The sequence below is a fragment of the Schistocerca serialis genome, chromosome 1 (assembly GCF_023864345.2).
Source record: "Schistocerca serialis cubense isolate TAMUIC-IGC-003099 chromosome 1, iqSchSeri2.2, whole genome shotgun sequence".
Taxonomy (NCBI): Eukaryota; Metazoa; Arthropoda; class Insecta; order Orthoptera; family Acrididae; genus Schistocerca; species Schistocerca serialis.
The window spans coordinates 749269496-749296287 of NC_064638.1; the positions used below are offsets into that span (position 1 = coordinate 749269496).

General features: G+C 44.2%; 1 protein-coding gene and 1 non-coding gene across 2 annotated transcripts in view; one reads left to right on the top strand and one right to left on the bottom strand.

The window, feature by feature from the left end:
• The window catches only part of LOC126429858 (LON peptidase N-terminal domain and RING finger protein 3), a 198451-nt gene that overhangs the window by 58915 nt on the left and 112744 nt on the right, over window positions 1-26792 (bottom strand). The window lies entirely within an intron of this gene.
• Trnat-cgu (transfer RNA threonine (anticodon CGU)) lies at window positions 20175-20249 on the top strand. The gene has a single exon. It is a non-coding gene; the product is annotated as a tRNA-Thr (tRNA).

Here is a 26792-nt window from a genome sequence, read left to right on the forward strand (position 1 = left end):
AAGTATCCTGTAAGCATGGGCTCCATAGTGCAGAACCTTAAGAGCTATGAGTGCTTGCTCATCTTTGTCAGTGAGAAGCGCTTTTCTTTTACTGAACAAGTCCTCACAGCTCTCAAGATATACATTTTAGAGCCCATATTTACTAGTTCTTTTTATTTGATGCGTACTACCTCCTTCCAAAATACGAAAAGCAAAGAGCAGAGATTTTATTTCATAGGATCGAAGATGAAGAAGTGCTCATAGCTCTTAAGGCATGCATTATAGAGCCCTTGTTTACTGGACTTTTTACTTCGAATGATCGCTCCTTCATATCCCTGAACGTCTATCATTCCTCCTGGGCCACCCTGTATAACCACTTGATGCGGCTGGAAGCCCGAGCAGATACTATTCAGCGTGATTGTGGTTGTCAGTTGGTTTCCCAAACGTGTTTCGGCTGGTTCCCCTTCTCTGTCTTCGTAACACATCACAGAAACAAATGAAAGCAGATGTAGCATTTCAGTCTCTTAAATGAAACAGGAATAACATCAGGAACAGTATGGAACTCTGTCGATCTGGAGTGTTTAGTGTTCTATCTTGGAGTCTTTCTAAAACTTACAATCATTTTCACGTCAAACTATTTCCAGTATTTTGCGGTCCTCATCGCCAATGACCAACGCTGTGTCAGATATCACGTGCTTCAGCAAGGAGACCCGAAAATTGTTTGGCAGCCAGTATCAGCTATTTAGCATTACTCGGGGTGCACCAGGTGGAAGCAACCTGACGTTGCACATTGTAATTTTAAAGAAATAGAAGCCTTCTTAACATCCGATCTGGCGATAATGGGAACATGCTTTCGGAAATGGAGACTGAAAGCAAACCCCACCGAGATGGCTTGCTTTAATATGCGCAACAGAGCGGCGAATAGACAACTGTAAATCCATTTTGGTGACAGACTACTTCATCGTAATCAGCACGCAAAACATCAGTAGTTACTCTGGACTCGACGCTGTCCTCCAAGAAGCATCTGGCAAACACCGCACCGAAGATGCCAATTAGGAACAATATCCTACCAAAGCTCCGATGCTGAAACTCTGCGCACTTTCGCACTTTGAGTCGTCTACTCTACTGCAGAATGTGGTGCTTATTTACAGCTCAATAGCGCACGCAGATGATACTCGACGCACAGCTGAGAATTATCAGTGGTACAGAAGATTAGCATTTCTCGAATGGCCGCCCACACTGAACCACATTCCGCCCGTCGACTTCGACGAAAAGCAGCTCTTCACCACGAGAAACGCATACAACGCAACCCGCAACTCCCTATCCGTCAAGACGCGATTATCCTAAAAGAAACCAACTTCTATTAACAAAACTAGCCATGGAACTGCACACGCCTATCTTTAACTCAGAGCGATGGGAAAGAGACTGGACAGGTTTGCCCTTTCCACATTGGCACAACTTGCCCTGCATAGGAAAGAAACCACCTGCATCTGACCAATCGCGCACAACATGGGCAACGATTAACAGAATACGGACCAATCATGGCAGAAGCGCGGTATCTTTTCATAGATGAGGGTAAGACTCCATCTCCAAAATACGACTGTGTTGCAAGTAGACATATCGATCGGCACATTGTCAAAAAATGTACCGTGGAACTTTCTACGATTTCCTGATAGCAACGAGCAACGAGATTGATTGTATAAATAATTTAAATGTCTGTTTGTAAATTACGCGTATTATGCTTTGAATTTTACTTGTTACTGTGCTTAAAAACCATACGATAAATAAGCAAACAATATGGTGAACAACAGTTGCGACTCTGGACCAAGGGGGCAACAGCGAAGCAACTAATATCAGCATTGGCGAATTATTTTCATAAATACGTAGTTTTAAAATGAAGTGTACAATGTGACGAAGTTAGCAGGGCTTCTACATACAGGAACTGTATTCGCAGTTGCGGTATGAACCACCTTCGGCTTTGTATTAGAATGACGACGTTAGAAATTTGTGCCGGACCGGAACTGTAACACGGGTTTCCCGCTTTACGCGAGACGTCACCTTGACAGCTTCGGCAATCGGTGCATGAATCACGGCCAGACCTAAATGTCCATATGTCGCCGTCCTTGGGTCACAACCTGCACTCGTAGGTTACGTATATTCCCGTCCAGGAAGGACATATTTATGGTGAGTCGAGCGTCGGGTATTGGCGAATAAATACTAAATAGCAGAGCCTCTGTTATTAAAAAGTACGATGCAATGTCCCAAGGAAGACTGTACCGCACTTCTTAATAACACAGGTACTGCTGTTTAGTATTCGCTTCTGCATATGTTCCATTAAATAAATCATATGCGGGCAAATGGTGGTCGTACCTGCGTTTGACTACAGGAGTCATCTGCCCGAAGGTTGTTCCTGACCGCACAGTTCTTTTCCAGCAAGGCCCTACGGGTCGATTTGCTCTGACGTATGACAGCTCTCCGCCAGATTGCAAATCGAAGTATAAGGAAGGAACCGTCTGACTTGGGTTCGTTTTGTGAATACTCAAAGTTGTGCCAAAGAAACAAATCACAGGACCAACTGGACAGCGTTCACCGATTGTACTCGCGATTGGTTTCAAGAGACGCACACAAAAGGCTAGAGCGTGGATGAAGTGTACTGTAGAGCGAAAAACAACATCAGGCTGTTTTTTGCGTCTATACAGTAGCGTATTATTGAGAGACAACAAGGACGTGTCTGTAGCGGCGTCATATCTTCTGTTTTGAAGCATTATGCAACAATGTTTTAATGGCTCACCGATTACCCGCTAATGGGTGGTCCTGAAAACATCACGTGCCAGCGCGGCCGGGCCGATACGCGGGTCACACGAACCGCCGCCGCCGCCGCGGTGCAGTATACAGTAGACTGCAGTGAATACTCGGCAGCGCTGCGCCGTTGGCACGCCGCCAGTTTTCTACGCACAGTTGCCACCACTGTTCCTCCCTCACGGAAAAGCGAAGCCCTCTTGCATCACGAGCCGATAAGCGGCGGTTGCCTAAACGCCTTTACGTAACAATCTGAAACATTGAAGAAACCTTTCCGGAGCGCCGGCCAGATTAATAAGATATGCCGGCCGCCGTGTTGCTTACGTCACAACAGGGCAGGCCTTGCTCTCTGCGCATTCCTATACTCACTCTCTAGTGTGTTCACGAGGCGGCGAGCCGCGCGTTGGGCGCCAAAACCAACAAGCAATATCACCACCTTAACATTAGCGTGACAGCATTTAGGACAATATCTATGAAAGAATTGTAGTTGCTGGCGTTCGCAAGCTGAACCGAATCACTTGTCCTCGGATGTCCTGTTGAAAGCGAGGGGTGTATAAACCAGACGACGGTTGACGTCAAAGGGAACTGAAACGGAAACGTTATATTTTATTATTTAAAAAAAAATAGTTCAAATCGCTCTAAGCACTATGGGACTTACCATCTGAGGTCATCAGTCCCCTAGACTTAGAACTGCTTAAACCTAACTAACCTAAGGACATCACACACACATCCATGCCCAAGGCAGAATTCGAACCTGCGACCGTAGCAGCAGCACGGTCCCGGACTGAAGCGCCTAGAACCGCTCGGCCACAACGGCCGGCTTATTATTTTCATTAGTCGTTAGTGTTTTCAGTGGCTTGATGGTATCCTCCGTGTTATCCAGTCTTGTGCTAACGCTGTCGTCTCTAGGTAGTTACGACATCTAAAGTTGTTGATAAACTTTAAATGTGTTCCTTACCTGTTGCCACAATTGTTTGCCTTGTACTGTTCGCGTTATTGACATGTTCAGTATTTAGCACACGCAGCAATAACGTGTCACCTATTACGTCACCCTTTTGTACAACATCTCCGAAATTAGTTTTATCATCAGTTGAGAGACCAACATGTCTGTCAGATTTTGAAATCACTTTAAAACTGATGCCATATATAAGGGAATGGGCTGATAGTGTAAGATTAATTAGAAGTAGGAGAAAAGCTTGGTTTAGACATGTCCTCAAGATGAATACTGGAAGAACGAATAAAAAGGTTTTTGAATCGCGGCCAACTGGAAGAAGACCGGAAGGAAGGCCAAGAAAGTGATGAACAGCCGATGCGGAAGAAGATATAAAATCTCTCACAGTCAGCGGATGGCGGAGAACCGCGCTGGAGAGGGCAAAGCGCAGAAAACTTGTTGAAGGGGCTGAGAACCCACGCAGGATTGTAATACCGTGAGAAGATAAAGCGGAAGAAGAAGAATAAGAAAAGGGATGTGACTAGTTTCGTCAAAAATGTGACGCTAGCGAACGGTGACTGTCGAAGTACCGCGCTCCCATTGTAAGTGTACTCGAGGCATCTTTCTTTTCTTTAGGAAGTATGTTATAGCATTCAGTCGGCTGCGAAATCTCTAGAAGCGGCGGGCTAGCTCACTGGAGGAGAACGAAGCAAGAATTCAACTAGAGCCCTAATTGAAATGCAAGTATTTTCACGACGAAAGGTAAGTGCTATTTATTTCACTTTTATTATTTTTTAAGCACAACAACTTTGTTTAGTGGTTTCCGCTTTACATTCAGTCGGTTCCAGAGCCACAAGGCCTAATCTGTGACATGTTAGACACGTGCAACTATATCACTCTACCCCAATGCAGCAGCTATATAGGGTGCAACGGGTGTGCGTGCAGATATTGCGACGGGTACAGATGAAGGAGCACTGAACAACATTATATCAGGATTTTCTTCATTTACATACCATAATTATAGCTGTTAGGAGTAGTGTGTTTTTAGGTTGGTTAGCCCCTCCAAGTACACGTGGCAATAGGCAAGCCATTAATGTTTATTTTCCATTAGGTAGCAGGTCAGGTGCTGAAGTGTGGAAGCGCGGATGCACAGTGGTTAGCCTATACTGACAGGCGAAGTCCACTTATTGGTGCAGTTACGATCGTGAAGACATCGGGTCGTAAAGCCTGTGAAGTGTTTGTGGGAAGAGGGTCCGACGCAGGGCAAAAAGGACCAATACACTGATGTGCGTACATATTAAAGTACTACACATAAAAATATCTGGACTTATACCGGTTACACCCTGCGTATCAACGAGTCTGTCTACACCTCAACAATTTTCAGTCGTGAAAAGTTTCGCTGCTGACTCCTCCTTTTGCACTACAACGTGTAATGGTTCTTTATTTACGTGACCATTACGGCACTCCAACCCCAGTTCTCGATACCAGTAATATCGTACTACTTTTCTGCGAAGTAACAGGCATATTTTTGTGACAATTTTCACATTTGGGTACTCCGATGTATCGATATATTACAGTGATATGGTCCTAGTGTGTATTCATTTCTGTGAGACTGTCATAATCTCTGACTTACTTGTAACCGTTTTGGCGCGAATGGGCACAGAGCAGCTTTGTTTCACTTTGCAGAAGTTAAGTTGTTATTTCGCTTTGTAGACGACCAGTCAAGTCTCGTGTTTGGTTAAAGTGGAAATTAAATATAATAAGATTGATACAAAACAGTTTTCTTGGTGATGTGACAATTAAAAAGAAGTATATGTGAATTTACAAGAAGTTTAATAAAGATGTGGATCGTGAACACCAAGTCAAAAATTATTTCTACCATACCATTGTTCTGATCTGGGATTGTTTGAGCATTAAGAATTGCCTGAAAAACGCATTTGTTACGTCTTCAAATATTGCTAAAACACAGATCTGGACCTTCTAGCAGTCAAAGTGGAATCACCCTAGATTCAACAAGATGAGCCGTAACAACTTCGACGAAATCTACGTGGAAATCCATTTAAGGTAAGTGCCAAAATTAATGACTTTTTTACAGTGACTTCATTATTTACATTCTGACGATACCATCCATAGTCAATAACTTTGTTGTTGCCCGATAAAGCGAACATATGCTGCGTGAGCAACATTAATAATCTGATTTCTAACGTACTTTGCAAGTGGTGGTATACTTAGAAACGGAAGCAACGTGAGAAGACGTTTTCAGGTACTGTGCGTCTCCTCGTCTAGTTACCTCAGTCGCGTTAAACGCCGAGATATAGACACCATAACTTCTGCAACAAGTTCTAGAATATTAAGAAATCTATAGCCACGGCAGCAGAAAGCTGTCAGGGCTGCGCCGCAGAGGCGGCGAGAATAGGCCAAGAGCGTGGCGAGGTGTGCCGTACAATGGGACGCACCGCGGCGCGCTTGCGTAACGCTCCACCCGCCACCCGGTCGCGGTGAAAGCCAAGTGTCGCAAACGTGAATTACTTGTTACGACACGGGGCGCTCGCGTAACGCTAGAGACGAACTCACCTGAGGCGACCCCACCCTGTGCCGTGTCCTCCCCTGCGAGTTCCCCATTATGCGCTGCGCTAGCAGCAACCGCGCAGTCGTCCCGAAATTCCGGCACTGCATTTAGAAAGCTCGTGATGTCATGAGAGCAACACGATAGCACCACATTTATTTTCAAGGCCGTAAAGCGATGTGTTGTTGAATTTAAAAAACGTAATCTTCACGGGGGGCAGACAGGGACATTTACGCCTAATCATCACATCGAAAGGAAACAAAGTGACGTGACATTTTTGTACGCTTGCAGATACAGCTCTTCAGTCCTGGTACACACTCAAAATCCTCGCACCACAGTGCCGTAGCATTCCGCTAGAGGAGCCGAAACAGCACGGCGCATCCCAAGATCGTGCGGCGATTCGTTTGCATTCGTAGGGGAACTGCTCTGCAACAGTCAGAGCTGAGTAGATGAAAGTGTACGGAAACACTGCACCGTCGTACGACACGACAGTGGCGCAGCAGCTTCCAGTGTGGTCAGACATGTCTCAATGACGAGTACGAAATGGTAGACCATCTCTCTGTGAAGAATCGAAAAAAATGGTTCAAATGGCTCTGAGCACTATGGGACTTAACTTCTGAGGTCATCAGTCCCCTAGAACTGAGAACTACTTAAATCTAACTAACCTAAGGACATCACACACATCCATGCCCGAGGCAGGGTTCGAACCTGCGACCGTAGAGGTCGCGCGGTTGTAGACTGTAGCACCTAGAACCGCTCGGCCACCCCGGCTGGCTGAAGAATCGACAATCGCGACAGAATTAGGCGCCCTGGTACTAGAATACCGGCGTATCACAATCTAGTCGATAAAGGAAAAAGTGAAAATCAGTCTTTGGTCAGTTTTCAACATCTGTGTAGACACCAAAGCGTCGACTAATCTGAAAATGCCATCGTCCCACCTGGCTGCGTTTTAAAATAGTGCTTAAGCACTGCTAATTTCGAGCGTTGCTCTTTCTCAAGTGCTTCTACAAACATAACAACACAGCATAATCAAACGGAAGTCAAAATATAAAACCCTGTACAACTACCTCATACATTCAGTGTTTCAGTGTCCTCGCAAGATTGGAGATTTTCCTGCGCAGTGAGGACAAGAGGCTAATCTTCGGTGTGAAGGCGAAGAGAGGAGTTCGCCAGAGAGATCGCTCGTGTTTCACTTCTGGAGCGCCAGAGCGAACGGTAGAGTCCTTCAGTTCTGGTCAACCAGAGTGAAGGTCATCGCGAGAATCAGAAGTATTACTGTCAAGGTAGTCCGGGCAGAACCTGTCTGTTACCACTTTGTGACAACAACCGGATTTGTTTGTCATTCATGCTCGCACTATTTCAGTCGTATCTTTACCCAAGGGCTCGGACCGCCACTGAGAGTAGCTGCATCATCATCCCTGTGCTTCCAGCTGTTGTCGCGAGGACAGTCTTATAGGTAGGTAATGTATTCGCAGCACCGGCGTAGTAGTCTAATTAATTTAAGCCCTCCCAGCTTACGCTGTCGCCTCGTCGACATACACAGCCACTGTTTGCATGTGTAATCTGTATCAAGGGCTCTCATTACATCTACATACATACTCCGCAATCCACCATACGGTGCGTGGCGGAGGGTGCATTGACCACCAATATAAACTTCTCATTCGTAAAATCTAAGCTTAGGACTGAGAAGGTTAATCAGTACTCATTTAATCGATATTGTTCGTACTAGTCAGGGGTGAGGTGTTAAGGCATACTCTGATTCACATTTGCTGGGCTGTATAATGTGATATTTGATCCCACTCCTGTACGCGAATTCAGCCAACACCTCATTACCCAATTTACATTGTTCTTATTTATATTCCGTTCAATATTTGTACCTGGTAATACTTTACGAATTCTCGCAATAAATCACTCTGTGATACCAAAATATTTGTATTATTTGGTAGTCGAATTTCACCTTTATTATCAGGGCCCTTTGCCAGATAGATCAGCTATCAAATCATCGTAAACGGAATTAAGTAGAAGGCGCAATTCTTAAACTGCCCACATGCAGCGCCGTATCATAATTTGCTCCGTAAATTATCTGTTGAGTGATAGGAACTGTGGTAGTTAAAGGGGAGGGTTGAGTGTATTAGCCTAACAAATACGGATTTTTTAATGAATTTGGGTAACGTGGCCACGTCTCAACCCCGGCACATCGCACTACAGTCGTGAGAAAGTTGAACGAAATCGATGCTGCCCCCGTGAGCAGCTGTAAACTCGCGACCACGGCGTCTTTGTCGCGACGCCTCTCCTCGCTTTTAGACCTAGCGCGGCACCGTAGGCAGGCCGCCAGCCAAGCGTAGCGGTGCTGTACGTACGTCGCGACCTCGTTCGTGCGTCACGTAACCGCTGCCTTCCGACGCGTGGCAGCCTACAATGCTGCTGCCGCTACGTTCCCGTACTCCTGTTCGAGCCGAGCTGTATATCTCGAGAGCGTGATACGATCGAGGGCGTGGCGAGGCCGAATGCTGCCGCTACTTGGCGTGTGGGAGCCGCGGCTGATAACGTTCTGTGCGGCGTGCAAAGTACTCGAAACAGCTGTCATCGCTAAGCACTGCGCATCGTCCTCTGCCACTGCAAGCCTCGTCATCTTACTGCAGATGAGTTAAGAAATCATCCAATTAAATGAGTACTGATTAACCTCCTCAGTACTAAGCTTACATTTTACGGATGAGAAGTTTATATTGGTGGTCAATGCATTATTCTGGGACGAAATACGGCTAAAGTACTAAATTTAAAAGGCTAGTGTGACTCTACAAAATGTAGGACATGTTCAGTGTCAACACAATTTATGTTAGAAAATGGCTAAAATACAAGTGCAATATGATTACGAAGGCTTTCCCGGCGTAATAATTGATAATATTCTTCGCGGGTGTGCAGTCGGATCATAACGTCATCTTGACACAATATTTCCGCGGTCCAGCTGGACGCCATCTTCTTGATGCTAGGATGTAGGGAACTGACCGCCTCCTAGATCATTTTAATTCCCTGCATCGTAGCATCAAGTTTACAATGGAGGTGTAAAGTGATGGAAAGCTTCCGTTTCTGGATGTTCTGGTGTACAGAAAGGATGATGGGACATTGGGACACAGTGTTTATCGAAAGCCTACGCACACGGACCGTTACCTGCATGCTTCTAGCTGTCATCCATCGTTCCAGCGTACGGGGATCCTGCGGACGTTGGCGAGAAGAGCTTATGCCGTTTCAGATGGAGAAAGCTTGACACAAGAATTGGACCATCTTAAGGTTGTGTTCAAGCAGAATGGTTATACAGATAAACAGATCGGTCGTGCTTTTCAGTTTGGACCTTCGTCTGAACCACAAGAAGATACCAGCAAATCGCTGGCTTTTCTACCTTTTGCTGGCAGCAAGATAGGAAGAATTCTAAAAAAATATCATATCAAAAGTATTTCTCGTCCGCCAACCAAGATTAGAGCGCTTCTTGGCTCTGTTAAGGAAGACTTGGGTTTGAGGAAGCCCGGTGTGTATAAGATCCCTTGCCACTGTGGGAAGTCTTATATTGGTCAGACAATCCGGACCATACAGGAGCGATGTGTTGAGCACCAGAGGCACACACGGTTGCTTAAATCAGAGAAATCTGCAGTGGCGGTGCACTGTCTCACCTAGGGACGTTGAATGCTGTATGACGAGACACAAATGGTTGCCCCTGCATCTCGCTATTGAGACTGTGTTTTAAAAGAATCCATAGAGATTCCTTTATCTGATAATCTTATTAATAGAGACAAGGGTTACCTTTCATGTAAGACTTGCAACCCGGTGTTATCAGACATTCAAAAACAACGATCTGTGTTTCGATCGCCGGAATAAGTTTTGATAGCGATATCTCGATTTCGCCTGTTTCCACCACTGGCGGCGCAGTATGTTTACTTGCGCTAGTGGGCAGTTACGGCACCTTCTCGCGCACACATAGGGGCCGCCGCTTGCGCCGAGAAGTCAGTTCCGGCGAGATCGTGTACCAGCACTTTCATCTGAAGATGGCGGCCAGTTGGACCCCGGAAATATTGTCAAGATGACGTTATGATCCGGCTGCACACCCGAGTAGAATATCACAAGTGCAATATTTAGAAAATACAAGTGTAACATTCAGAAAACTCAATGTCAAACGCCTAAAAATTACGAAAACAGCGTCACTGGAAAGTGGAATTATAGGTTGGTGATTGTAGACCCAATGACACATTGAAAATATTGCCGTATTGTTGTGATGAAATGAACAATCATTTTTTCCATAGCGTAGGGTGTATCAGCATATTACAGCATATTCTAAATACATTATGGTCCAAAATTAATAAAAACAAACAGAAATTAACTTTATTTCTCGAAGGTACGCTGACATTGCCATAAACAACTTTCTTCAAGTAGATGCTGCTACCTACTGAGTACATGGCGAAACGGAAACAAGTGACGCACAAAAAGCACCTGGTAGAAAGTATACACTACAATCGGACACGGCGAGTTTAGTTACTTCCTTGAGTTAGAAAAGAAATTGGATGTAGCATAAATAGTGTATAAGAACTAAGGATCACACAACGTTAAGCAGCGAAAAAGAAGCATGTTGGTTATCTTCTACATTTAGCGATAAGGAAGAGTAGGTTTTAACGTCCCGTCGAGGAAGCCATCATTAGAGATGATACACAACATCAGAATAGGGCAGTATGAGGAAGGAAATCGGCTGTGCCCTTTCAAGGGTCTTCAAGGGCCTTTCAAGGCCTTAAATGATTTAGGGAAACTAGGGAAAACGTAAATTTGGATATCTAAACGGAGATGAAGCACTGTCCATCCGAATGCAAGTCCATTGTCTTACCTCTGCGACACCAACCTCGTAAATAAAAGAAATATCAGATAACGCAACAAAAAGTATTCGCAGAAACAAATATTGATAGTGGTTAGTATTCAACGTAAATGCTTCCCCATTAGCAAGACATTGCCATAAGATAATAAGTAATGTAATTCAAGCGTATGAAAGATGTGAAGAGAAGTGAAAAACGAAATTAACTACTTTTAGCTTGTCGGAGCGTTATGGATAATCATTACGCGACTTGAAACTTCCTGGCAGTTTAAAACTGTGTGCCGGACCGAGACTCGAACTCGGGACCTTTGCCTTTCGCGGGCAAGTGCTCTACCAGTTTTAATCTGCCAGGAAGTTTCGTATCAGCGCACACTCCGCTGCAGAGTGAAAATCTCATTCATTTCGCGACTTGTTTGGGTCTGAAGTGCAATTTAGTATACGTATTACAGAACAAAGGCGAGACTGCAGCTTTTCGTTTTTACGAATCAGTAATATTTACTGATTCACCGCATAATGGTCTTCGTACTACGAAAACTACTACTGGAGCAATTACACTTATTATTTCTCTCTCGCCCTTTTATTTTTTGAAGTGGGACTTTCATCAGTTCCCTCAGTTAAATCTGAACGTGACTACGGCCAGTCCAAAGTTGTGATAATCTCTCAGGCTACACAGCTTAGGCGGCAGTCTTGGGAACAGGTCAGGACAGTTCTTCAGTCTCCGCCACTTTTCACTTTCCTTCAGGTCTGTAGATGGTAGCAAACGTAATCGGCGAACGGAGATCCATGTAGAAAACTTCTGCCGTGAAGGACCGTGCCAGCGCTGTAAGTACACGGTTTTGGTTGTCTACGCCAGATATAAAAACTCTATAGTTACAGTTACTTTCATTCATTCCTCTTGCAATAAATGAGCCTTACAAAATAACAGCTACGACAATTAGTATCTACTGTACCAGATTGTTCCAGCATATTACGTCACCAGATATCGCATCTCCTTTTGAGTGATCATGGTAGCCTACTTACAGGCGTCGCTACCTCACTCTATCGAGCAGTATAAGCTTTGAGGAGGACATGCGATAGCGAAGCAAACAAAGATGCACTCCAACAGAGATGCTACTGCCACGCAAATGATCAAACAGGAGAGTACACATTGAATCTGGTCCTTATGGAAGAAATTCACCGAATATTCTTCGTACTGAAGAAGAACTAAATAGTGTTGGGTAATTTCAGAATAACTCTCCCCATCCGCACTTTTTGACATTTGCTATCAATGGGCAACTGATTACCTTGAACGCCTCAGAGTAACGAAAATGAAAACAGAAAGCTGCTGACACTCTTCAGTACTAAGTCTTGCGCCGTCACAGAGCTGACGTTCTACACGAACAACAAACGATCAGAAGACTAGATTGTGAACATTGCGCACTCAGCAGCGTTTGGCAAACAGAGATAAGCCCAGATACTCCATTCAGTGCTTCCGGTCGCCGGCATTACACATTCGACCCAAATACATCGCCTCAGTACTACGTCACGGATTTCAAAGGGTAATACGACTGACCTTGTTCATCAGTCACGGTGTCATTTCTTTAGAAACGAGTCGCCTTACTCTCGAAATCTAAAAAACACGGAAGCTTGTTTAGACACAGTATTTGAGCAATTCTGACGGAAATAAAAACCTGTTTTTTCCTCTGGTAAATATAGTATACCACCCTCTGTATTCGTTGACTTCTGGGAGACCGGAGTGTATTTAACTCTTGTGGCACAACTACGTCCATTAAGAACAAAGGCAGTAGTGCACTAGCGTTGGAAACACGTTGAAATACAATTTGTGTCTCTGGTGTGAAACACAGCCGTTCCGTTCGTCGCTATAGAGCCTGCGCTGGCTGAGTAACTAAACAAGTGGACGGTTCCAAGTTTCGTCGTTCTAGCTCGCTACGAGTCGACAGCCCCGCGGTCAAGGAAAGAATTCAATTGGACTGGACCAGCATGCCTGTTATTTCCCTTCTCCAGCAGTCACCTTGCTTCCGCAGGCTGTCACCGTGTAATGTCAGACGTGAGAAACGGAACGGCGTAATTACCATAAATTTCAACCACGTAGATAGCGTCGCAGAGCTCACTAATCACAGTCCTCGTCTTCTATAATGCGTAGACCACTGGCCATTTGGAGTAAATTCATAACAGAGACTGCGATCACTGGAGTCGTTTATGAGGGGCTCATTAAACGAATCACAGTAATTGTCCCCTTACATTCTGTATCTCGTTCCAATGACTCGCCAAGAACTACGCGAACCAGCCTTTCATTTCCCATTTATTCCGGCTCGCACATTTTCTGTGAAAATCTAGACAACAATAAATCATGCAATGCACCTACACGAAACACGGGGAGAAGCTAAAATAATCCGCTGTTTACTGTTCAATTAGAATTGTGCATTTTCTTTGCATAGCTCTGCCCGCTTGTTCGAAACTCAAACCCACTAATTTGCCGTGCTAGTTTTATCTTGCTTTTTTATCTTCAGAGCTGTAAGCAACTGCTTGGTTGGGAAAGGCAGTGTTAAAGAAGCTACATAATTAACAGTCACGGTTTTTTTCAGCAGAGAAAAATGTGTTGTCACAGCTTGAGAATCCGTAGCTACTATTTGGCACACTACTTTCCTACTGACGCAGGTGAAGTAACGGTTACAAAAATGTACTCGCATTAGGGAGCACAGAGGTTCAGTTCCCGGCTTAGCTATAGAAATTTAACTTTTCCGTCATTTCCCTAAATAGCGCAAGGCAAATGCCGGGATGGTTTCTTTTAAAAGGACACTGCCAATGTTCTTTCCTTCTACCCCATCCGTGCTTCTGCTCCGTCTCTAATCATCTCGTCGTGGGGGTGCATTAAACCTTAATCTTGCTACGTTTCTCTCTGTAGTGTCCTGACAATGACAAACAATACGTACGAACAAAGGAGACACCTGTCGGCCGTCAACTAAATGTTCATTCAGGAGTTCGCTGGAAAGAAACAGCGAAGAGTGGATCTGAATATTTGTTACCAGCAATAAGAAGACAATAGGATACTCGGTCATTCAGTGCCGGCCGGGGTGGCCGAGCGGTTCTAGGCGCTACAGTCTGGAACCGCGCGACCGCTACGGTCGCAGCTTCGAATCCTGCCTCGGGCATGGATGTGTGTGATGTCCTTAGGTTAGTTAGGTTTAAGTACTTCTAAGTTATAGGGGACTGATGACCTTAGAAGTTAAGTCCCATAGTGCTCAGAGCCATTTGAACCTTTCTCGGTCATTCAGCGATAAAGTAATGTCACGTGGTTTCGATTGCTAGCAGACCAAGTGCTTCACATGGTGTTCTGGAGCGACTTCCCTCAGCAATACGAGTGACTGTTTCAGCTGCTAAAATGATTTTCGAATGACTATGCCACATTCAAGCTCGTTTAGACCTACGAGTATGAATTTAATTAACTTGGGGCGTGAGGGGAGAGGGTGAAACTTAAGAGTTTTCTCTTCACGCAAGCAACAATGGTGCTCTCACTTTTTATGTCCCCATCAGAATGGTCTATTACTATCAAGTATGTTCCACTCCCTGTCTTCAGGGAGGTGACCTTGAAGAAATGACACGGGGGACGCAATTAGCTTATCTCCAGTAGTTGGAATGTCTATCCTCGGATCAATGGGGCCGTGTTGACGCCGTCAGGTGGTCTCTGGTACGGACAGTTTCCAGACGCTTGAAGTGGTGGCGACCCTTTCCGAACAACGCCACGACTTCCAAATCTCATTCACGCTTCCTACTCTTGCTAGCTCGGCGGGACAAAAAACCGGCCGAAGAATTTTTAAAATATTTACAGTGGCATCGTGAGGCATTTAAGGTGCACACAATCAGATAGCTCCAGTAAGTGTCTTCCGTTTGTGCAACCAGTGGAGAAAACTTGGCAACGTCCCACGAGCCTTGTTCTCTTTCCACACAGCGCGACATTGAACAACAGCGAAGGAGAATTACACGGCAAAGAGCTCTGAACACCGATAAAAATATATGCGGCTCGACTGGGTATTGTCCGCTGACGTCAGTGCGTTAAGTCTTTGAAGTTGTCGCGGAAAATACAACAATTCCCTGAGTTATCACGTTCCTGGAATGACAGTAAAATGCTGCAACAACGTGTACATCTGTTCGATTGACTCAGCCATTTTATGCTCGGCAACTAATCACAGGAAAGAGAACTGCCCTTTGGTTGCAATCTTAATGGCATTTTCGAGCACAGGACGCTCCATAACTCATTCTCTTTTGCTGCCGATATCTCTGTGGATGGAATTGACTCACATCAGGCTACAGGGAAAATGAATAATGCAAATGTGATTTGAGAAACTGATACCCCCTACTCACTGTGAATACATGGATTTGAATTTACTACAAGCGCGGAGAATATTTATTACTTGCCCCCATACTATAAAACTTCGTGTTCGTCCCATCAGGAAACATTCAAGTATTGCACTATACCCCATGGTTGTTTCAGTCTGAAAGTATACGTACATTCAGTATGGGGCAAGTGTGGCAATGTCTGTATAGAATTATTAAGGTCTGTGATTTAATGCGGAGGTTAATCACAAGATTTCGTCCAACATTTAATATTACTTTAACCTCTGTGCAGAGCTTTACATATGTGAGATATGTCTACATTTGTCCTGTTTCATAATCGCCTTAAACTTTACTATCTACGTGAACCAATCCACAAGTCAGAAATATGCAAAATAGCAGATCGCTTGTAACAGGACGTTCAAATCAATCCCCAGTGTCAAGATAACTTCATTTATTACGACAAGAAACACACGAAAAGTATGAAACGTCTCCGATTCTGTGAGGGGCAATGATGCCCTAGTCATAGGTGTCTGGAGATACCCCACTCCGTTTCTATTAACCCCGATAAGTTAACTTTCGTTAAATACATTGAACTCTTACTCCTCAGGAGCGGTGTTCTAATTCCCATCGGGATATGCAATCGGGGCGAATGACGCGATTAAGCTTTCCACATCGTCCAGTAAAACTACTTCGCCCTGTCTGATGACTCGATGTTGTAACGGAACAGCCGGCCGAAGAGGCCAAGCGGTTCTACGCGCTTCAGTTTGGAACCGCGCGACCACTACGGTCGCGGGTTCGAATCCTGCCTCGGGCATGGATGTTTGTGATGTCCTTAGGTTAGTTAGGTTTAAGTAGTTCTAAGTTCTAGGGGACTGATGACCTCAGAAATTAAGTCCCATAGTGCTCAGAGCCATTTGAACCATTTTTGTAACGGAACTGCTCAGCACACCTCGTATTTCGCGAAATATAGAAGACCACGATACACAATACTTAAAATTATCAATCTTGCGATGCAGTAATATAATCATACTTATTCATTTCCAAATTTATTTGAAAAGATAAAATTGCTGAAAGATGCTTTAGTTTATTAAATATTTATTGTCTGTATCAATTTGGTTAATGAATATCGAATATATCGATAGCATGCATATGCATATCTTTGTCTATGACATTTGTATATCGCCAGAATAATCAACGAGTAGCTGAAAGTCGGGTAGCGAGATGGAAGTAGGCATAAGGTGCTGCACTGTGAATTCGTTTTGTAAATGATTGGATTGAACCATCAACAAGTGTTCCGACCGTTGTGCAGTGAACGATTTGACATTCGTTAAGCATTTTGCCCGCATCTCGTGGTCGTGCGGTAGCGTTCTCGCTTCCCAAGCCCGGGTTCCCGGGTTCGATTCCCGGCGGGGTCAGGGATTTTCTCTGCCTCGTGATGGCTGGGTGTTGTGTGATGTCCTTAGGTTAGTTAGGTTTAAGTAGTTATAAGTTCTAGGGGACTGATGGCCATAGATGTTAAGTCCCATAGTGCTCAGAGCCATTTGAACCATTTGACATTCGTTAAAAAGTTGACGTGAACAAAGTAACCTACTTCATTCTATTATTTCAGTGCTCATACTCGCATTTCCAAGCAACAATCCAACTATTTCGCAGCCAGCAGAATCTGCCAGCTAGAAGAACAGCCAAACAAAGCTTTCATTGATCAAAAAGTAAACAATCAACTATTATTGTTCAGACTCCATTTCTTCATACTAAGTTCTGTTTATCACGTAAACTCATGTGTACCTTGTAGACTGAAAAGTTTGCTAATGTCTCTAGTACTTCGATTACTGAAGTCAACAGAGCAATGGGTGGGTGAGGACGTTGACCGGATGCTGAACACCATCCTCGTTCCCTCTTTCTCTCTCCTCCCTGCTTCTGTCATGTCACGCTTAATACGTTTTCGTTTATTCCTCAGTGTGTCGCAGTTGTAAAATGTTTTTGCTCCAGAGCTAAAGCGATTCCATTTTTTTTTTTTTACAATCATCCACCATCCGTATTTTCTTCCGCAAAAATTGTGTCCATACACAATTTTAGTAACTATTCCCTTAATCCCAGGTCAGTGTTACGAAATGCAAGTAAGTGACCAACCTCATTTAGTCTCCTCCGCGATGAAAATGTCGATAAAAATTAGTTACTAATTACTTGTTATCTTTAGAGTGCATCATATTCCAAGTGCCTAGCTTGGTGATGATGCTACGTACATTTCATGTTGGTTTACTTAAAACATTTTATGTGAAAATTATAAAAGTTTAAGAGTAATTTCTTTATGAATGAGCTATCTAAGATATGATCAAGCGACCTTAGAAAATGATACAGCTATCAAGTTTTTTTGGAATTGTGGCCCTCAAGGGATGCAGCGGACGGTGCTGTAAAAAGGTCGCTTATTTGCTTGCACTGAAAAGCAAGCGGGCGGGTGGGATTCTGCTGGTGAAACCGAGCGAGTGTTTTGGCACAAGTGAATCGGGTCCGACGCCTTCTTGCTGAATAAACTTACTCCTCTGGAAATTTAATGTTTGTGAGGCGACTCGCGCCGTCTTCGCGATGATATCACAACGATACAAGAAAAACGGGATTACTGTCAGTGAATCAGGTTCAAAAATGGTTCAAATGGCTCTGAGCACTATGGGACTTAACTTCTGAGGTCATCAGTCCCCTAGAACTTAGAGCTACTTAAACCTAACTAACCTAAGGACATCACACACATCCATGCCCGAGACTGTAGCCGGCTCAGTCAATCAGGGAAACCGGCTATGGCAACAAATCAAGTACCATATGGCAACAAGAACAAGTTAGGGTGTTTGCCGTTTTTCCATTCTCTCTAAACTGTTATGAAGCTGTGTAGATAATACTTACGGTAGAAGGCGCAGTCTCCAATAATTAGCTGTTTCGGCTTCCCAAAAACCTAATAGTTCATGGTTTCACTAACTACCCAACGTGGACGAATGTATCCTGAGTTAATGCTTGGAACTATTCCGTTTACACACTGAAAATACAATGGTCATAGTGGTAACAGGACGCGGTGTCGTCGAGTATCGAGAGCGGTGCAAGAAGCATCGGCCACGCAGAGATACTGCACAGCAAAGCGGTATCACGGGGCGCCAATGAGATGCTAGGACGGAGCCGTGCCCCCCGTAGTTCAGAGGCGCCACCGCCGCGCCTCTGCTCTGAAACAGCGTCGCCAGAGGCCAAGAGGGCAGTTCTGTTTGGGGTCGAATCCTGCCCAGTTCCAGAAAATTCTTGTCGGAGTAACGTCGGTTCGCTGCCTACTCGCCATGGCACAGCCAAAGTGAAACAACGGGGAGTGAAGAAACTCCCGTCTCCCGTTAACTATGCCTACGCGCCAGCACTATCTGTGTTAACCATTGTCTTCGAAATTGTGTTTTCTATTGACCATAGCGAAGCCAAAGTATGTCCATCCTGAACTTGTATCAGTTAGCCACTCAGTAATAGTGGCTCATTTGAGATGTTCTGAACTGCAAGTCCACGCCCGCATCTCGTGGTCGTGCGGTAGCGTTCTCGCTTCCCACGCCCGGGTTCCCGGGTTCGATTCCCGGCGGGGTCAGGGATTTTCTCTGCCTCGTGATGGCTGGGTGTGGTGTGCTGTCCTTAGGTTAGTTAGGTTTAATTAGTTCTAAGTTCTAGGCGACTGATGACCTCAACAGTTGAGTCGCATAGTGCTCAGAGCCATTTGAACCATTTTTGCAAGTCCACGTATGCAGTGTCGTAGCTACAGTCGAGCCTGGCTATCAAAGATAAGTTTTGTTGCAATTAATACAGCATTACTTATTCAGAGTGTAATAATTAACTGCATTATTACTAGCCACCTCAGTGTCCAAGAAATCGGACACAACACAGGAAAGCACGAAATCATCTGCTGATTGATATTTAGGATTCAGCCAATCAATAACGGAGCTTAGTCTGTTGTCGGAGCCGAACAGTCATTACAAGAACTACTTTTCCAATATTAAATAGAAAACGAAAATTTTATTGCAAAAATGGTTTCACCCTTCATGACTGTACACTGTGTACTTTCACACATTTACGCTGAAATCCACTGAAAGAATGGAACAAACTTTTGGACCGGCTCAAGCAGTCCTCTTTTTACTAGAGAACCAGAACTGGAGTTTGCCGTCACTCCTATTCCTGGTGTGGCTGAGATCGGAGGAAATATAATGTACGGCTAAGTACCGTATCTGAGTCTAAGATCAGTAATGCACTGATGAGCCAAAACATTATGACCAGGTTGCATGCTGCCTTGTGACATTGAGAGCACATGGCGCGGTAAGATAATTTATATGAGTGGAGCAGAGACGAATGGGGAATCATACTAGCGACGAGAAGTGGCGCACATGCGGAAATCCGCTGACTTCAACGACTTTAACAAAAGCCGATTGTATACTTATATGGATATGGACATGTTCGAAAGAACAGGCACTATATCCATATAAGTATATAGTTCTGGCAATACCGGCCATGACCTCCTCCTTCTGTGCGGATGCACACATTTTCCCCGAACTCTTACGGGACTTGGTAAGAATGTCTTCCACGAGTAATGAGTGTGCTGGGATGGGACACGGGACACTACGAATGTAGTGTGTGGACATACAAGGTGATAATGTGGGTCTCGTGGGAGGCGTGAGCGAGATAGTCCCTGCAGTCGCGCTATCCTCAGTGCCCTCGGTGGCTCAGATGGGTAGAGCGTCTGCCACGTAAGCAGGAGATCCCGGGTTCGAGTCCCGGTCGGGGCACAATTTTCACCTGTCCCCGTTGATATATATCAACGCCCGTCAGCAGCTGGAGGTATTCATATAATTATAATTTCAAAGCCGACTGTAGTGACCCAGTGCCTGGAAGTGAGCATCTCGGCGAAGATGCTCAGCTGTTCGCGTCCTACTTTCGTGAGCATCTGTGGAAAGTGGTTGATGAATGTTGAAACCACGAGTAGGCGACGACAAGTTGGACGTCCATACATCAGAGAATACAGTGCAGGAGGCTCGCCAGCTCTCTAAAGCAGAATAGGCGGCGATCTGATGATAGAGTACAGTGCTGGCGCACAGCGTTCAGCACGCAGTGTTGACCATGGTGTTCCGCAATAGAGGACCCCTACGTGTTCCCATGCTGACCCAACAACGTCGTCAATTATGATTAAGGATCATTAATATTGGACGGCGAATCAATAGAATCGTGTCGCCTGGTCGGATGAACACCGTTCATTGTTAAATCAGGTCAATGATGGTGTCGAATGCCTGCTCGAAACATGAAGCGCCACGGGCGCAGGCCGGTGGGAGCAGTATTATGTTATGGGTGACATTCACCTGGGCTTCCGTGCGACCTACGGTAGTAACTAAAACCATCATGACAGCTGTGGACTACGTCAACATTATTAGGGGCCACTTGTGATGTCTTCCTCAACAGCGATTGCATCTTCTAGCAGGATAACTGTCCGTGCCACAATGCCAGCCGGCCGCGGTGGTCTAGCGGTTCTAGGCGCGCAGTCCGGAACCGCGCGACTGCTACGGTCGCAGGTTCAAATCCTGCCTCGGGCATGGATGTGTGTGGTGTCCTTAGGTTAGTTAGGTTTAAGTAGTTCTAAGTTCTAGGGGACTGATGACCACAGTAGTTAAGTCCCATAGTGCTCAGAGCCATTTGAACCACAAGGCCAGAATCGTGCTGCAATGGTTTTAGGAGTATAAAAGTGAACTCACGTTGATGTATTGGTCATCAAATTCGGCTTACCTAAATCCGATCAAACCAAACTTGGACGCTATCGGGCTCCAGCTCAGAGCATACAAATCAACCGCCCGTAAATTGCTTAAGCATCTGGGGCAACAAACCTCTGGAAACGTATGAAGGACTTGTAGAATCCATGGCTCGCAGAATCACTGCTGAAATGCGTTCCAGAAGGGGATCAACACGCTCTTAAGTAGGTGGTCATAATGTTTTAGCTCATCACTGTCTTTGTGCCAGGACTAGTCACAGCTGGTCTTCTCGAGATAGACGAAGTACGTCGACTTGTTGGGTTCGTTTTTGTTGACCCTAAGCTTCGAGAGCAAAAAGGAATTGATCCTGCCGGGCAACTGGTTCAAATGGTTCAAATGGCTCTGAGCACTATGGGACTCAACATCTTAGGTCATAAGTCCCCTAGAACTTAGAACTACTTAAACCTAACTAACCTAAGCACATCACACACACCCATGCCCGAGGCAGGATTCGAACCTGCGACCGTAGCAGTCCCGCGGTTCCGGACTGCAGCGCCAGAACCGCTAGACCACCGCGGCCGGCCCGGGCAACTGGTCAACGCAGGGAGATTTCTTGCTTTTTCTCGCATGACTGGCAAGTGCGGCGATTCGCAGACGATTCGGACTGCAAGCTGTCAGGCGTCAGCAAGAGGTGCTAAACGGGATGAGGCGCTGAGTTACGTAAGTAGGATTTGAGGCCCCCGCGTACTGACACAGTGCCCCACATCGAGGGGGTACGCGGCAACTAGAAAGCGACCCCCAACCAGCTGCGCAGCTGGCGTTCGTGAAAGCTGGCGGCGGTGACCGTGGCAACGAACTCCGCAAGGCGGTCACCAGCCTCCAGGACCGTTCCCCCCTTTCTCTGCACAGCTTTCGTCTAGGCGTCTCGCAGAGGGTGCCGTCAAGCGAGCCTACATCAGAAAGATCAATTATGTTAGGCTCCTACTATAGAAGATTGTTTTCTCTTATCCCCAGCACTGAAGATCACAACCGTCTCTAACGACTTCGTTGTCGATGCAGGTTGAACCCTAAAGTTCATTTTTTTTCCCCCGATCAAAATTTAAACATTCTAAGAAAATACTACTGGGCTCTAAGGAAAACGTTGCTTAAAATTTGTATTAATTTCTCCCGTTTTTGATAACTGAAGTGTATGATGAAGCAGGTGGCACGGCTGGTTTGAAAGCCCTGAAGATTGATTTAACGACACTAACTGGAAACATTACTTTAAATCATGAACAACGACACCTGTTCTATCAACTGCGCGTGCTAATATTACCCTTGCGTTTTCACAATAGTTGGTTGTGATGACTATTAGGTTGAGTATGTATTGTTGACCATTGTGGTGGAAGCTGGGACGGAGCGGTTGTCTACAAAAGACCTGATGCCGGTTCTTAAACATCATGTCCTATGGACCAAGAGACGGTGGATCCTGTATTCAGGTTCTCGTGACAGGAAACAAGAGTTAAGCATAGGACTGTCGTTCGTGTACATCACTGATACGTTACTGTGAGCAGTACAAGTAGAATGCGCAACTAAAGCTGTTTTTTAGAGCTGCTACTACTTGCCTTTCGCATCCGAAATTGTTCTTCCCTGTACCACGCGTCTTACAGTTATTTAAAAAAAAAATGTGAAAAACTTAAGTGTAATAGTATTTCAAAACTTTTTTGTAATTTTCTGTACGACTGAATAAGAATGCAGTTCACTTAAGGGGCTCCGGAAAGGCTCAAAATCATGAAAAGTTCAATTTTTACTTTTTTGCGTTTTTTGAATCTGCAGACTATTACCTTTTAATAGATATATAATTTATTCAATTCCGAAGACTACTACTATTTTTAAATTTTTTTTTGAAATGTGTTCTACATGGGCGTGACCCACTGTGGCGCTGTTAAACTGCTGTCAAATGGTGTTATTATTAACGTCCGTGTTCATCAGGTACATTTTAGTGATGTGAGATGAAGTATGTGTTGTGGATAACCTGTGATGGTTCAATATATATCGCTGGTGTGATTGTCGATTGTTTCATGTTTATTTACTCTGTCGTTATCTCGAAAATATTCGTAATTAATTCTGTTTCTTGAGTCTCTGTTTTGTTGAAGTATAATAATGAGTAAAAGTAAAGTTATTAGAAATCGTCTGAAGGCTTTTAAGAAAAGGAGAAATGTTGGAAAGCCAAAGATATATGTTGTTACTGTAAACAATAAAGACGATAACCAAGTGAGTGAACCTAACCTCTCAAGTACACCTGCCCATAGCAGTCGAAGTGGGAAAGAAAATACTTCACAGAAGAAGCTTGGTTCAATGAGTGGAAACTATGAATGTTTTATGGGCGAATCGGATGTGAATGAAATATTTGATATGTCGGTTCTCAAAGGAATTTTTTCAAACTGTGTAAGATGTATTCATTGTAGTGAAGTTGGTCTGGAACTCTCCATAATAAAGCACGTAGGACTTGCTAGTGAAATACAACTGAAATGTGATAAGTATTCATACATGACCACATTTTGGAACAGTGTTGCAGTAACTGCAACTGAAGAAAATGGTAGCAAAATCTACGAACACAACAACGAGCGATGCTTGCTTTAGACAAGGAACGCCTTCGGGCTGCAGACAGGGCTGTAAAGAGTCTAGAAATACAAGCAAGAGTAAACAGGAGGAGGAACAAGAGGAAGCTGGAGGAGGAGTTTGCAGAAGATGAAGATAATCCATCCTATGGACCTGGAATGCACTAAAAAGTTAATCCAATCTTTGTCGCTCGATTCCCAAAACTTTTATTTTCTCATACTAATTACATGTTTTCTAAGGATCTTCCAAACATATTTGTTTCAAACTTTCAGTAAATGTTACACAGTACCTTCTGCATAATTTAACACAGCCTTTTTCCAAAAAACTGTATATTTTTGAATATATAAATAAAAAATTGCAAAAAATGTTGTGAATTTTCATTACAATTGAAAAAAATCATCTTTAGTAACTGAACTAAAATTTTGTAAAATCCCTGTGTTAAGTTGTAGCCCATATTCCAATAAATAATCTGTAAAAAGTTCAACTTCCTACCTCAAATACTTTGTGAGGAAAGATGTAATTTATAAGCGTTATTTTAACATTGCAAGTATAGGGCGTTCCGGAGCCCCTTAATTAAAACTCCTGTGACCGCAAAAAGTTATCACTGAAATGGCGAAATACTATAACAGCGAAATTTGCACAGACTTTCTCCGTCACACAACATGGGCACTTTTTCAGAATTTGTCCATAATTTTTCATCAGACGAACATGGTAAAAGTATTTCCTTTCCCTCTACACAGTGTTTAATTTCTGCTAGACAACTATGTTATTGGTGATACGGTCGAAGGTTCAGGTTTTCAAAAAAAGATCGAAAAGATTACTTCCCTTCATTCATCTCGTTTAGAGCTTTACTTTAACGGTATTAGCTGTTTGCAGGACAACAGAGTTTTCATAAATTGCATTGTAAGAACAGTGACATGCCCAGTTCAGATTAACCTCGCGTCCTCTGATTGCGAAGGGAAAGCGCTAAAAGCTTTAACAGTCAGGCGTTTCGGTGCAACGGTATAACAGACGAGACGCTATAATACCTTTCATCCTTGGTCGCTGTGTGCTGGAGAAGTTACGCCCTCAATTTGCAGAACTGCAGGAAGAGCATTCATTTCTAAGTATTCATGCATTTCGTGCATACTGTCTCCTTGAAGAAGCGATGCTGGTTTCTTATCTAAATGCTATTTACAACGAAAATAGAGGAGATTATTTATAGTAGGCCTTCTATTAACAATAGCATACAGATGGAAAATCACTGAAGGTGATTGATGTAGACTTCTGGAATATGAGCAAGTGGCCCGCTCGGCAGTCTCACAAAAAAACTCCGCGGTCCTTCTATGATAATCGGAATTGAGTGCTTGGCTTGTCTTGCAATTCGAAGGGATATAGATAAGACTTGGCCAATTACGCGTACTTAAGCGACGCAATAGTTGGATCTTTGGAATGACGTTTGTAATAAGCATTTAAAATTATTTACGTTGAGTGATATTCACACACACAATGTAATACTGTTTTTTCCCGTAAATAAAGATCTCGTTCATTTCACTTTGTGCTGTAATGCCTTAACAGAACCACCCATCGATAGTTTAAGGATGCAAATTGAGATTTAAATGTTTTCACTTCCCTGGCGAAATGTTGCACAAGGCCCGTTTAATATTTCAACAGGTTCATTCTTTTTCTGCACTAACACTTTTGAAGTCCGAGCTCCTAGGTCTTAAATTGTTTACAGTCTTCATATTCAGTTTCAAAAATGGGTTGCAATTATGAGTGAATTTAACGATTCATGCGAACTGTAGATGGACAATGTTTCTTCCGCCAAATTCTGCAGTAATCTACTATTTTCTTACTAACACACATGATAATCTTACCTTTCACGTCGGCGTAATATATGTGCAACCACTCTACCTCTGGTACTGCAGTTTATGGCCCACATTTTAGCTGTTATTATCACTTCTGACACATTTAAAAACGCTTGCTATGGAATTTTGTCAGAAAAAAATTAACAAGAGTTTCAACAAAAATATTCAGATATTAAAGTCAAACAGGCTGTACAAGTAAAGAACGGAGAAGTGTATCTACGTCTACTGCTCAGAGAGCAAGGTTCAGCGTCCCGCCAGCACTGAGGTGATTATAGAGGGAACAGGAGTAGTACAGGGAAAGGAATATAATTAACCATCCCGTTATATGCCTGAAGTAATTTAGGTAAACCACAGAGAACCTGCCCGGGTGAGTACTGATTTAAGACCGAATCCTTGCGAATATGAGTCCTGTGTGCACTTCGCTCTGTTCTATAGGAAACGGCTGCTGCATGATCCGCTAGATTAGAAAACGAGGGAAACTTAAGTCGCTCGGGTTAGGTGTAACGTAAATCACGTTGAAATGTGTGAGAAAACAGAATATGCAGCTGCCTGACGTTTATACTTTTTGTTCTCAGGGAAGCGTAGGCTACTCAATGGAAGCCTCATCAAGTGATTCTAAGTGCGCAGTGACAACATACCTGTTACATTTCCGCTTGTCACGACAGGACAACACAGAATAAGAACGTAATCTGCTAGATGCTTTGGTCTGTACCTGAAAGTACCTATGCGATTTATTTTGTCATACGTCTGAATGATTACGAAATGTTTCTCAGAAGAGATACTGGCTATGACGTGCCTGATGAATAAAGGAAACCTAAAAGCAGATGCTCACTCAATAAGTCAGGATGAGTGCGCTGAATGTGGCAGCACGAAACGCTTTCACTGGGGGGGAGGGGGGGGGGGCGTCTTCTGCGCCAGACATGTCGAGCTGTGTTCAGTTACGGCACTGTGGCGCCTCAGGCTATATAGCCACTTATGAATGGTTTGCTCACACTCTAATAAGCGTCATTCACTTGAATTACGAAAGTGGGACACAGCTCATGTCGACATGTCATTCTCGAGCGGCGAAGTGCAGTGACCTCCGAGACACTTCTCGAGCTGTGTAAAATGTTTCCCACGACAAAAGACGTCTCCTGAGTTCTTC